Here is a 12,087-nt window from a genome sequence, read left to right on the forward strand (position 1 = left end):
GGTATGTCCATGACACAAGTTTAATTTGCTTATTTGCCTATTCCACTCAGATCACCCAGACAAACTTCTGCCTGCTGAGTGGCATTTAGGGGGTTCAATTTGAGAATTGACTGCAAGATTCAAGGATTATGTTGTCTATAAAAGCCACACCCAAGGACTCTGCTCATCACCTGTCTTCCTTTGCTCAGTTCTGCACATTATATGTATTCTTGACTCTCCAGCTAAGGACATCTTCAAGCTGGATAATAAGTTACTTACCTCAGAAGTTGTCTGCTTGTGGCACATCTTGGGTGTTCTTTTGGAGCATCACTTCAGAGAATTTCCTCTCATCCATGGACACCTTCAAAGAATATCCCTGAATCTTGGAAACCTTCTACCTCTTCCAGCCTGGTCTTCAGAGGCCTCATTTTAGTGATTAGCTAGGGAGAATTAGCTTTACATGTTTGGACTGGAAAACTACTATGGGATTTCTTCACTTCCTCTTGTACCTATGTACTATAGCTCTGCCTCATCATCTAAATTGCCCTGTAACAAGTGTGTCGCGGTGCATTTCAGAGTTAACCCTGGGAGGACATTGGTTTCTGTTTAGTGTGTAACATTTTGGAAAAGTAATGACTGTATATAGGATATAAAAATAGGACCAGTCTTGTGATGATTATCTAGACTGTAGCTAAAGGTATTTGCCTTTGGTACACTGAGGGCCTGATCCAAAAAGGTAACTTACACTTTTGTATAAGTTTACACTTTGGAATAAGTTTTACATTTTCAGTGTTCATCAACTCTTGGCCTGATATACAAATATAAGCTTACACTTTTTTGTGTTCACAAACTACATGCAGAGTTTTATGACTCCACACTCCCTATACGTATGTTGGCAGAGTTTCCAGCCCTGTTTGCGGAGTCTCCGGGAGCAGAGAACTCTGAACACAGAAGTATAGGGAGTGCGGAGTACCTAAAAGTAGTAAACTAACACAAAAGTGTACATTTACTTTTTTGAATCAGGCCCTCTGAGTGTAAACACACCACAAAAGTGTAAGCTACATGTCTCCACCTAGAGAGTAATGCAATTGGTTTACTCTTGTATGGTGGGTGATGTGCCTTGCTAAACCCTTCTCTAACCCTCCCTATACCCCTCATGCTCCTAACTAATCTCATCCCCTTTTATAGCAAGTCTGACCCTTTTCCCACAAACTCCCTCCAGTCCCACCCATATTTACTATTAAAACATATACTTAAGCAGGGGGCGTGGCCAGGCGCCGGCGAAGATGGCCGCCTAATCCCTTAGCTCTGTCGGAACCGGAGCTGTCCCCTGAAATCCGTCCATTTATCCTGACCTGGGGGCCCTGCTATCGGCGCCCCAGATCCCTGCTGACCTGAGCGTCCGCGGGCTGAAAATCGGAGCCTGTGAGCCACTGTGAGCCGCGCCGCGGCTCGCGTCTCTGCTGCGGCGGACCCGAGGCCAGGGGGCATGGAGCACCTGAACGGATAGACACCAAAATCGAGGCCCCTGCTTCGAGGCCTAAGTCGCCATCTGCCCAGCGCTGGACGGAGCGTCTGGTTTTCCCACGTATGCCGCACTCCACCTGACTTCTCCCTTTGTGTGCGGACCTACAGCGGTGGTGTCGGGCCCCCCGGGGGGGGCGCCACGGCGATCCTGAAGGGCAGCTACTGGCCCAACATCAAGAGACCGGCGAGGAGGTAGGCGGTGCACACGAGGAGGTGGAGACGCCACGGGCTTTGACAGAGGCCTCCAGTGACTATCCACAAGGCCCACGAGTGAGTGTGCGACGGCGGAGGGCTTGACCGGGATGCTTTTACACTGGCGCCCTGGCTCATTACTGACCTTTTAGACCACGGACCGCGGTAGCGGGGCCTGGGACCCCTGGGGGCGGCATCGCGACTCCCTCCGCTGCTGCGGCGAACCAGAGGCCTGGGGCCCGGAGCCCCTGGGTAAGCGATCACCGCAATTGAGGCCCCTGCCCTAGGGCCTGCGTCGCCATTTGCCTGGCGCTGGACGACGCGCATGCCTTCACCAACCTTGCCGCATACCATCTGAATCCTCGGTGAGGGGCTGACCATCAGCGGTGGTGTCCGTCTGGGCCCTGCACTGGGGGACCGTCTAGGAGACCGACGGCATATAAGGGGCTCCGGAGACGCCGCGACCCCGGAGAGAGGCCTCACATCCTCATTTACAGGGCCCACGTGTGAGTGCGCGGCGGCGGAGGGCCGCATTGGTTACCGGAGGCCGGCTCTGGGCTCTACCTCCACGGGGGGTGCTACTATACGCCTGAAGTGAACTGTCTGCCCCCTTGACCCTGGCGGTACAAAAGGGGGTGGTGATGGACGGGGCATCTGAATCAATCAAACACTCACACCCAGTCAAAAGATCTGGGTTTAATCCATCACTGTTCTTTAGCCCACTCTGCCACCCCAGTTCAGACATGGCTATATGCAAATCAGTCTGACCCTGTGCCTCATGGGAACAGTCCAGCCCGAACTGCCAAGCCATGTCTTCCCTGGGCCGGAAACAAGCTTCCGAGGACTGGTTTCTGGCATTCCAGCCGTCTTCAGCCCGGCTTGCTTGAATCCAGTGGCAGAGTGAGCAAGGGACTCACATCTGAGCATACCCTGCCACACTTATGGCTTCCAAAAGCGGTACAAAAGGGGGTAGTGATGGACGGGGCATCTGAATCAATCAAACACTCACACCCAGTCAAAAGATCTGGGTTTAATCCATCACCGTTCTTTAGCCCACTCTGCCACCCCAGTTCAGACATGGCTATATGCAAATCAGTCTAACCCTGTGCCTCATGGGAACAGTCCAGCCCGAACTGCCAAGCCATGTCTTCCCTGGACCTTAACAAGCTTCCGAGGACCGGTTTCTGGCATTCCAGCCGTCTTCAGCCCGGCTTGCTTGAATCTAGTGGCAAAGTGAGCAAGGGACTCACGTCTGAGCATACCCTGCCACACTTATGGCAGCCAAAAGCGGTACAAAAGGGGGTGGTGATGGACGGGGCATCTGAATCAATCAAATACTCACACCCAATCAAAAGATCTGGGTTTAATCCATCACCGTTCTTTAGCCCACTCTGCCACCCCAGTTCAGAGATGGCTATATGCAAATCAGTCTGACCCTGTGCCTCATGGGAACAGTCCAGCCCAAACTGCCTTGACCCTGGTGACCCTGTGCCTGAGAGGGTGTGTTGAGTATTAATAACTGTGGGACCAATCTGGAACTTCACGGGCCTCCCTGCACGGTGTCACATAGCTGGACTTGGACTGAGTTATCCTTGGAGGCGACGGAGTCCACCGCGTGCTGCGAACGGCTGTTGGTGGAGCCCAGTGTGTTGGAGCGAAGACGTCCTTGGAAACGACCAGTGGGCTGGTGACGAGACTGGTGTACACACCACATTGAGCAGAGACAAACTCGGTCCCTACTTTAGAGAGACTCTTGCCCCATCGACCTCTCCTGCAGTGGGTCGGCGCGGTGGTCGGACCGCGGAAGCACCGCCTGTGCAAGATGAGACCAAAAGGAGGAGCAGTCCCCCAAACGAACAAACTAGATAAGTATGCGGTGCCACTGACTCAATCACAGATTTGTTCTACGTCCGGTGACCAATCCGGCCAGGCAGAGCCTTCCCTGACTTCCATCATGGCCGCTATCCAGACCCTAGGCACGAACCTTGAGTACGAAATAGACAAGATCTCCATCGAGATGAACTTACTCCGCACTGACCTAGGTAAGACCACGGAGCGCTCTAAATCCAACGCCACGGACATACAAGAGCTAAAGGCCTTCGAAAAAAAGCTTGAGAGCCGGATCAACGATCCAGTCCACCAGCATCGACAGATGGACCTACGGCTCGAAGATCAGGAAGGGAGGGCCCGGAGGAGTAACATCCGCGTGGTAGGTGTGCCGGAAGAAACAGAGGGGCATAGTGTGGAACTGTTCCTCGAGGACCTCATCCTCAACCACTTGAAGCCCAAAAGGTTGTCTAAGATTTTTACAATTGAATGTGCCCACCGGGCCCTGGTCCCTAAACCTATACCGGGGGCTCCACCCAGGACAATAATTGCCAAAATACTGAACTACAGAGACCGTGACGCTATCCTACAGGTGGCCAGGCAACAGGGCGACCTGCAATTTGAAGGAGCCACCATCCGCTTTTTCCCTGACTTCACGTTGCAGGTCCAGCAGGAGCGGCGCTCGTTTCTGGGAGTGAAAGCTGCGCTCCGCGAATGGGGCATCAAGTACATGATGTTCTTCCCCGCCAAGCTAAAAATAATCGTGGGAGGAAAATCCCATTTCTTCACATCACCGGCTGCGGTCCAGGAATGGCTCAACTCGGCGGCGCCGGCGGATCAAGAGCTGCAGGGCCGGGGCAGTTGGAGGGAGAATCGGGCCCCATCTCCTGGTTCTGCGGCTGAACAATCGGAGGGGGAGGCACGGAGTCAGAGATCTTGGCGCTCCAGATCGGCGAGCCCCCGTGGAGATCCAACTAGAGATGCGTCTGTCCGCTGAGAACCTGAACTGCTACATCAAGCCCAGCCGAACTGTAACGTATTGTAATATTGTGTTGTGTACAGTTTATTCTTAAAAGCACTAATGGGGGGAAACTTCCTGTCCGCTCATTTGTCGCTCTGGCTCTACTGCAGGCCGCTGGACGCTGGACGCTTAAGGGATATAGGACCTTCAGTTTGGGGACGGCACTGAGACGGCGGCCGGAGCTGGGGCCGGCCCACGTTCTCTGGTACAGAGTTCTTCAGGGGGGGGTAGTTCCCTCAATCCTGAGTTGGGGGGGGCGATAGGCGCTCTGCTAATTGGGGCAGTGGGTAGTTCGGAACCCTACAGAGCAGGGAGCAGGGTGGGGGTATTTGTTTTTGGTGCAATGAGTGAATGGATCATGGTGGGACTGGTAGTGGGGAGGGGTGGGAATGTTGGGGTGGGGGGTGGGGGGAGGGTGAAGTTGCGGGTAGTTGGGGTGGGGGGCAGAAGTTTAACAGGTCACGTTTAAATGGCAAGGGCGAACCCCGGGGGCGCGCAGAGACTGATGTGGTGGTACTTAAAGTGAAACAAGGCTATGGCTGAGCGATGGGATAAGAGTCTTAAAGTTTTGACCTGGAACGTAAATGGGCTGGGGGACAAGGTCAAACGCACCACCGTGACACAATTTGTGAAACGACACCTGCCTGATGTTGTAATGTTGCAGGAGACATATTTGTTAGGGAACACTTGCCACGCTCTAAACAGGCATGGCTACACCCTGGCTGTTCACTCTGGCTTTACCTCGGGGGCCCGAGGGATGGGTATTCTCTTCAAACGCAACTTGCCTTTCCTCCCAGATTATGCGGCAACTGACCCTCAGGGCCACCTCGCCACGCTCTCCGGGATTAGGGAGGGGCGCAGGCTTACACTGGTGTCTGTCTATATCCCGCCGGGCTTGCAGTCACAGGCATTTACTGACCTCGAGACTCTCCTCCTCTCCCTCTCTGATGGGCAATTGTTTATAGGAGGGGACTTCAACGCGGTGGTTTCGGGGCCTTTGGACAGACACCCGCCTAGGGACACACCCAGGGGACAGAGATGGCTCGGCAATTTCGTGGACACATTTGGCCTCACGGACTTATGGCGCCTTGCACACCCTACAGACACGCAATACACCTTCTTTTCGGGGCCACACCACTCTTTCTCCCGTCTCGACCATATCCTTTCTCCTCTACAACCAGACACGGAGGTGCGCGTGGCCACTCACCTGGCGTGGGGGATCTCAGATCACTCGCCAGTCATGGTTCAGATTACCGTTGGAAGCAGGCGGGAGGGTAGCGTTGCGCCTATCAATGCTTGGCACTTGCGTAATGAGGACCTCCGTAAGGCATTGACACTTTCAATGGCCAACTATTTCGAGTCCAGTGAGGGTTCTGTGGACTCGGCGGTCACCCTCTGGGAGGCTTTCAAAACGGTCTTCAGAGGTGAGACCCTTTCGGCGATTGCTGGCCGACGTAAAGAGAGGGAAGCGCAGCTGATTCGGATAGAGGCTGAACTTGAGATACTGGAGGAGGTGGCACGTGCCGAGGGTACTCCTGAGGCACGCCACAGACTGTCATTAAAAACCGCTGAATACCAAGCGATAGTCACGGAGGCAGCCAAAAAGATGGCTATCGCTAGAGAAGCAAAAATCTATGACCAGGGAGACAAGGCGGGTAAGCTCCTAGCGTGACTTGACAAAAAGAAAAAAGTGAGTGGAGTAGTGGCGGAAATACGTACACCTGATGGCACAATGATCACTGAGCCGAGACACATAGCCACGGAATTTGCCCGTCACTTCAGGGCAGTCTACAGCACGGGATCTGACCGCCCGGAGGAAGACTCGGTCGCCCTTCTAACAGATCTGAGGATGCCAGCCCTCTCGGACACTGAGCACGACCTCTTGGACGCACCGCTCACTTCGGCGGAGGTGGAGCGTGCAATCGGCGACCTACATCCTGGCAAGGCACTGGGTCCCAATGGCCTACCGATTGAGCTCTACAAGCTCAAGCCTGACCTCCTTAGCCCCTATCTCAAACGAATGTTCAACGAGAGTCGGTCCAGAGGAGTACTGCCCCGTGACCAACGACTAGCAACAATAGTCGTAATACCGAAGGAAGGTAAGCCCAGGGAGTTGTGCGGCTCATACAGGCCCATCGCCCTATTGAATGCTGAGCCCAAAATACTCGCCATGGTTCTGGTTAATAAACTACAACCTGTCCTTGCCACGTGGGTCCACCCAGACCAATCCGGGTTTATGCCCCACCGGAACACGGCACTCAACCTTCGACGTTTGAACGGAGTACTGGGGAGATGTCACACACTAAGAGAGGACGCAGTGGTGGTGTCACTGGATGCCACGATGGCCTTCGACACCTTGGAGTGGCCATACATGATGGCCGTCCTCCGTAAAATGGGATTCGGTCCTGCCTTCATATCATGGGTGCGCCTCCTTTATTCGGAACCACTGGCACAGGTGGTTGTCATTATAAGGTATCCGAGACCTTCACCTTACAAAGGGGGACATGCCAGGGGTGTCCGCTCTCGCCCCTGCTATTTGCCCTCTCTCTAGAGCAGAGGTCTTCAAACTTTTTGATGCCGAGACCCCCTTGTAAAACCTTTTTCGGCTTAAGGACCCCCTTCCAACAAAAGTTTCTAGAAACTGGTACTCCTCATCATCAACAACTATCGACAACCATAAATGCGCCTGTTAGACCTCATCACATCCATCCATCCATCATTCATCCACCCACACTTTCACACATCCATCCATCCATCCATCCATCCTTCATCCATCCACCCTTTCATCCTTCCATCCATACATTCGTCCTTCATCCATCCACCCTTTCATCCTTACATCCATCCTTTACCCATCCACCCTTCCATCCATCCATCCATCCATCCATCCATCATTCATCCTCCCACCTTTTCACACATCCATCCATCATTCATCCATGCAACCTTTTATCCATCCATACATCCATCCACCCTTTCATCCTTCCATCCATACATCCATCCTTCATCCTTCCACCCTTTCATCCTTCCATCCATCCATCCTTCATCCATCCACCCTTTCATTGTTCCATCCATACATCCATCCTTCATCCATCCACCCTTTCATCCATACATCCATCCTTCATCCACCCACCCTTTCATCCATACATCCATCCATCCTTCATCCATCCACCCTTTCATCCATACATTCATCCTTCATCCTTCCACCCTTTCATCCTTCCATCCTTCCATCCATCATTCATCCACCCACCTTTTCACACATCCATCCATCCATCATGATCCATGCAACCTTTTATCCATCCATACATCCACCCTTCATCCATCTACCATTTCATCCTTCCTTCCTTCCTTCCATACATACATCATTCATCTATCCACACTTTCATCCATCCATTCACCCATCATTCATCCACCCACCTTTTCACACATCCATCCATCCATCATTCATCCATGCAACCTTTTATCCATCCATACATCCATCCTTCACCCATCTACCATTTTATCCTTCCTTCCTTCTTTCCATCCATCCTTCATCCATCCACCCTTTCATCCATCCATCCATCCACTCATCATTCATCCACCCACCTTTTCACATATCCATCCATCCATCCTTCATCCATCCACCCTTTCATCCTTACATCCATACATTCATCCTTCATCCATCCACCCTTTCATCCATCCATTCACCCACCATTCATCCACCCACCTTTTCACACATCCATCCATCATGATCCATGCAACCTTTTATCCATCTATACATCCATCCTTCATCCATCCACACTTTCATCCATTCATCCACCCACCTTTTCTGTGCCTCTCTCGTGGGGGGGAGTGGAGGGGGGTCAATATCTCTCTGCGTCTTCTTCCTTCTTCTTGCTCTCTCATGGGAGGGCATCTCTGTGCCTCCCTGCTGGGGGCGGACAGGCTGTAACAACATCTCACCTGAAGAACAGACCCTCAGGCACATTTCTCCCGCACAGGCGCCAGCTATGAGGGTTCGTGCTTTGTGCTTTACAGGCAGGACCCACAGCTCCAGGCGCGCAATGTCCATTGAACTCAAAGGGCTACAGCCTCCTCCCCCAGCCACCCTCCCCTGCCCCCCAACCCTTCCCCTCCTCGTGTATGTGAACCGAGCTTAAACTCCTTCAGGGACACATACAAAGCCGCACCCCAGTACTTCACAGTTCTTTAAGAGACCTTTTACTTGTTAATGAGGCTTTGTTGTTTTTCACGCCTCGGTGTGAATTATGCCTCCACCGTGAGCACCCTCAATCAGCCCTACGCCAGGAAGGCAAACTGACAATCTGCGACCCACTTCCCAGGCCTCCACGACCCCCCTGGGGGTCGCGCCCCACAGATTGAAGACCCCTGCTCTAGAGCCTCTGGCCACTTGGATCAGACAGGATGTAGCATTGAAAGGGATCCGATGGGCGATTGCTGGGAGGACAGGATATCACTTTACGCCGACGATATCCTCCTTTATCTTTCCAGACACCAAAGATCGCTGATCGTAGCCCTTGATATCTTCACGTGTTTTGGTAAGAACTCCGGTTATACTATAAACTGGAGTAAGTCTCTCCTATACGTCCTACATGGTAGTGCCCCTGCTCCCCCAAGAGACAGTCCTAATAGAATAGTCACCGAGGGTTTCACTTATTTGGGTATCTATATATCCAAAGACAAGGCAGCAATGTACGACAAGAACTTACTCCCGCCTCTACAGAAGATTAGGCGCGACTCTGCAGCCTGGCAGAAGCTCCCAGTCTCATTACTGGGCCGTGCAGCGTTATTCAAAATGATGGCGCTGCCCCGGTTCCTGTATGCTCTCCAAAACTATCCTAATCTCGTTCCACCTGGCTATTTTTCGGTCATAGAGGCGACGCAGAGAAACCTTTTATGGGCAGGCGCACCCCGAATTGCCTAACAAAAGTTGACTCTCGGCTGGTACGATGGGGGTATAGCTCTGCCTGACTTCCGCAGGTACTATTGGGCAGCACATCTTGCCGTGATCAACCAGGGTACCTACTGTGCTGGTAACGACCCGGGATACGGTATGGATAGGTGGCTCCTGCCTGGTGGGAACTACGAAGCAGTGCTATACTCACGACCACTCAAACATGACCTCACGGGCCCCACACTCCACTCGGTGCAAATTTGGCACATGGTCCAGCGGAAGTTGGGCTGGCATGACGTGCTCACATTAGCTACCCCACTTTGGGTGTCGGAACGTCTCGGCTTCCTGGGTTGCACTCGGGGTTTTCGGAGTTGGGACCTCATAGATATCTCTCGGATTGGGGACCTCTGGGACAAAGATGGTGTCAAATCCCTCCAAACGGCGTACGAACTGGCATACACTGAGTACTTTCGGTATCTTCAAGTCCGTCACTCCTTACGGGAAAACATTCCACGCGGCACTGTGCCCCCACCGGCCTCCCCCTTGGAGGATAGACTACTGGATGGTTTCCTGCCTGAACATGCGATCTCACTCACCTACAAGAAACTGATAAATAATCTCCCCGACTTACTTCGGGCCTCAGGGGGAGGTGGGAGGAGGAAGGGTTGATTATCGATGATGAAGAGTGGAGCTCCGCGCTGGCCTCCCCTAGGGAGGTCGCTATTTCATCCAGGCTTTGACTCATTCAACTAAAAATTCTCCACAGAGTCTACATTTCCATCACTGGACTCAAGGCTATGGGCAGGAGCGAGGATGATAGATGTAGGAGAGGATGCGGAATGAGTGGCTCCTTTTTCCACATGATATGGGAATGCCCGGTGCTGAAGGCCTATTGGTGGAAGGTGGTGCGCTGTATGCGGGATGTGTGGGGGGCTGAATTGCGCCCTGAGGAGAAGCGGTGCATTCTGAACATCTGGGAACCAACAGACCTACCAACCAGAGGCAAACTGTGGGTTACACTCGGCCAGGTGGTGGCAAAACAGAACATTGCAAGACTCTGGGGGGCAAATGTGGCTCCGTGTCTAGTGGAATGGAAGTGTGACATTGACTGGTGCATGTTACAAGAAAGAACTGTTTATCTATCCCGGGGCTGCCCCCAAAAATGGGGGGAGGTGTAGAACAAATGGAATGAGTATAGAGGTTTCATATGCGATCCCCCCCAGCCTAGCCGATCGGCGCCCGAGGTCGATCTTTAACTGTCAAATGCTGTACATGCCTGTCGCTAGCACATGAATGTACCTGATAGTCCCACTGTGTTCTACTGTGCGCCTTTTGTAGCTTGCTTACGTGACCACTGTATGTTTTGTTTTGTTCAAATTGCAATAAAAAGAATTATAAAAAAAATAAAAAAAAATAAAAAAAACATATACTTAAGTATGTAAAGACTCTGCCGAACGGGTGTAGAAATATGCACACAATCATAGGTAATTCAGAGTAGTAAACCTCCGCACGCAGTTTGTGAATAGTACTCTTTGTTTTTTTGTGATCTATTTGGGTATAACCAGCGGAAGGTGCTTCAATGGCATTGTGGATTGCATATGAGATGTTAGATATGGATTTACTCCCACTACAGCCCGGCTCCTGACTATCGTTGCAGAGACTTATGCTTGCCAGGTCACGATGCCTCGATGCCTTCCCGGTCACGCCGTTTTACATAAACTACACGGGCATCACCTCGCCATGGTTGAGACTTTAATTCCCTCACTCCCCAAGTCCCCACACTTCTCTAGGGACTCGTGACTTATGCACCGACAAAAAGATTTTAACTGATCCCATCACCCTCCTGAATCCTATAATCACAGGACGTGCAGGCTATGACTTCACTAACTGCGATATACTTTATACTTGCGTCCATCCGTTCCTTCCACCACTACCCAGACTACTGGACCCCCCACCTTACGTCAATTTTCTCTTTCCTTTTTCCCATTCCCTATGGACCTTTCGATTGACCTGGGATGAAAACATGTAATTATTTCTCCTTTCACACTTTTTTTATTCTACCCGAAATCACGCAGTGTATTTCATTTTTATAAATGTTTGCAAACCATACATTACATGCCGACCTTCCCGCCTATCTGATAATAATGATTGTGAACCTATCATGCGTTCTACCATTGGCCATTGATTTGCGTACATTATATACACCATGGGCCACTCCAAAACCGCGTTACAAACATATATATGTCATCCATAACGGTGGGCACTATGTCAATTTGATTAACAATGTGGACTTAATATATACATTATGCGTTCGATACTCGGTAATTCTGCTTGTATATATGTATATAATGATGACCTTTTATGTTTCACACTGCACAGCTTGCCCTATTTTGTATGTTTATTATGTCTCCTTCACATTCTCACCTCAAATCACCGCACTCTCTGCATATGTAAATACACAGCCATGTTGGAGCCCCAGGCCGGATGGCCATGTAAGGGGGTGAAACACGTGTTGGCTACCTTTTCGGAATAATCTCCTATTTAGGAATTTTCTCATCAGCATATAAATATCTCAAACAAGCTATCGAGTCTGGGCATTTCTTCCATGATTCAACCTTAATATTCTTTATTTGACGAATACCTCTCATATATC

This window comes from Lissotriton helveticus, chromosome 4_1 (genome assembly GCF_964261635.1).
Source record: "Lissotriton helveticus chromosome 4_1, aLisHel1.1, whole genome shotgun sequence".
In the NCBI taxonomy this organism is placed as follows: domain Eukaryota; kingdom Metazoa; phylum Chordata; class Amphibia; order Caudata; family Salamandridae; genus Lissotriton; species Lissotriton helveticus.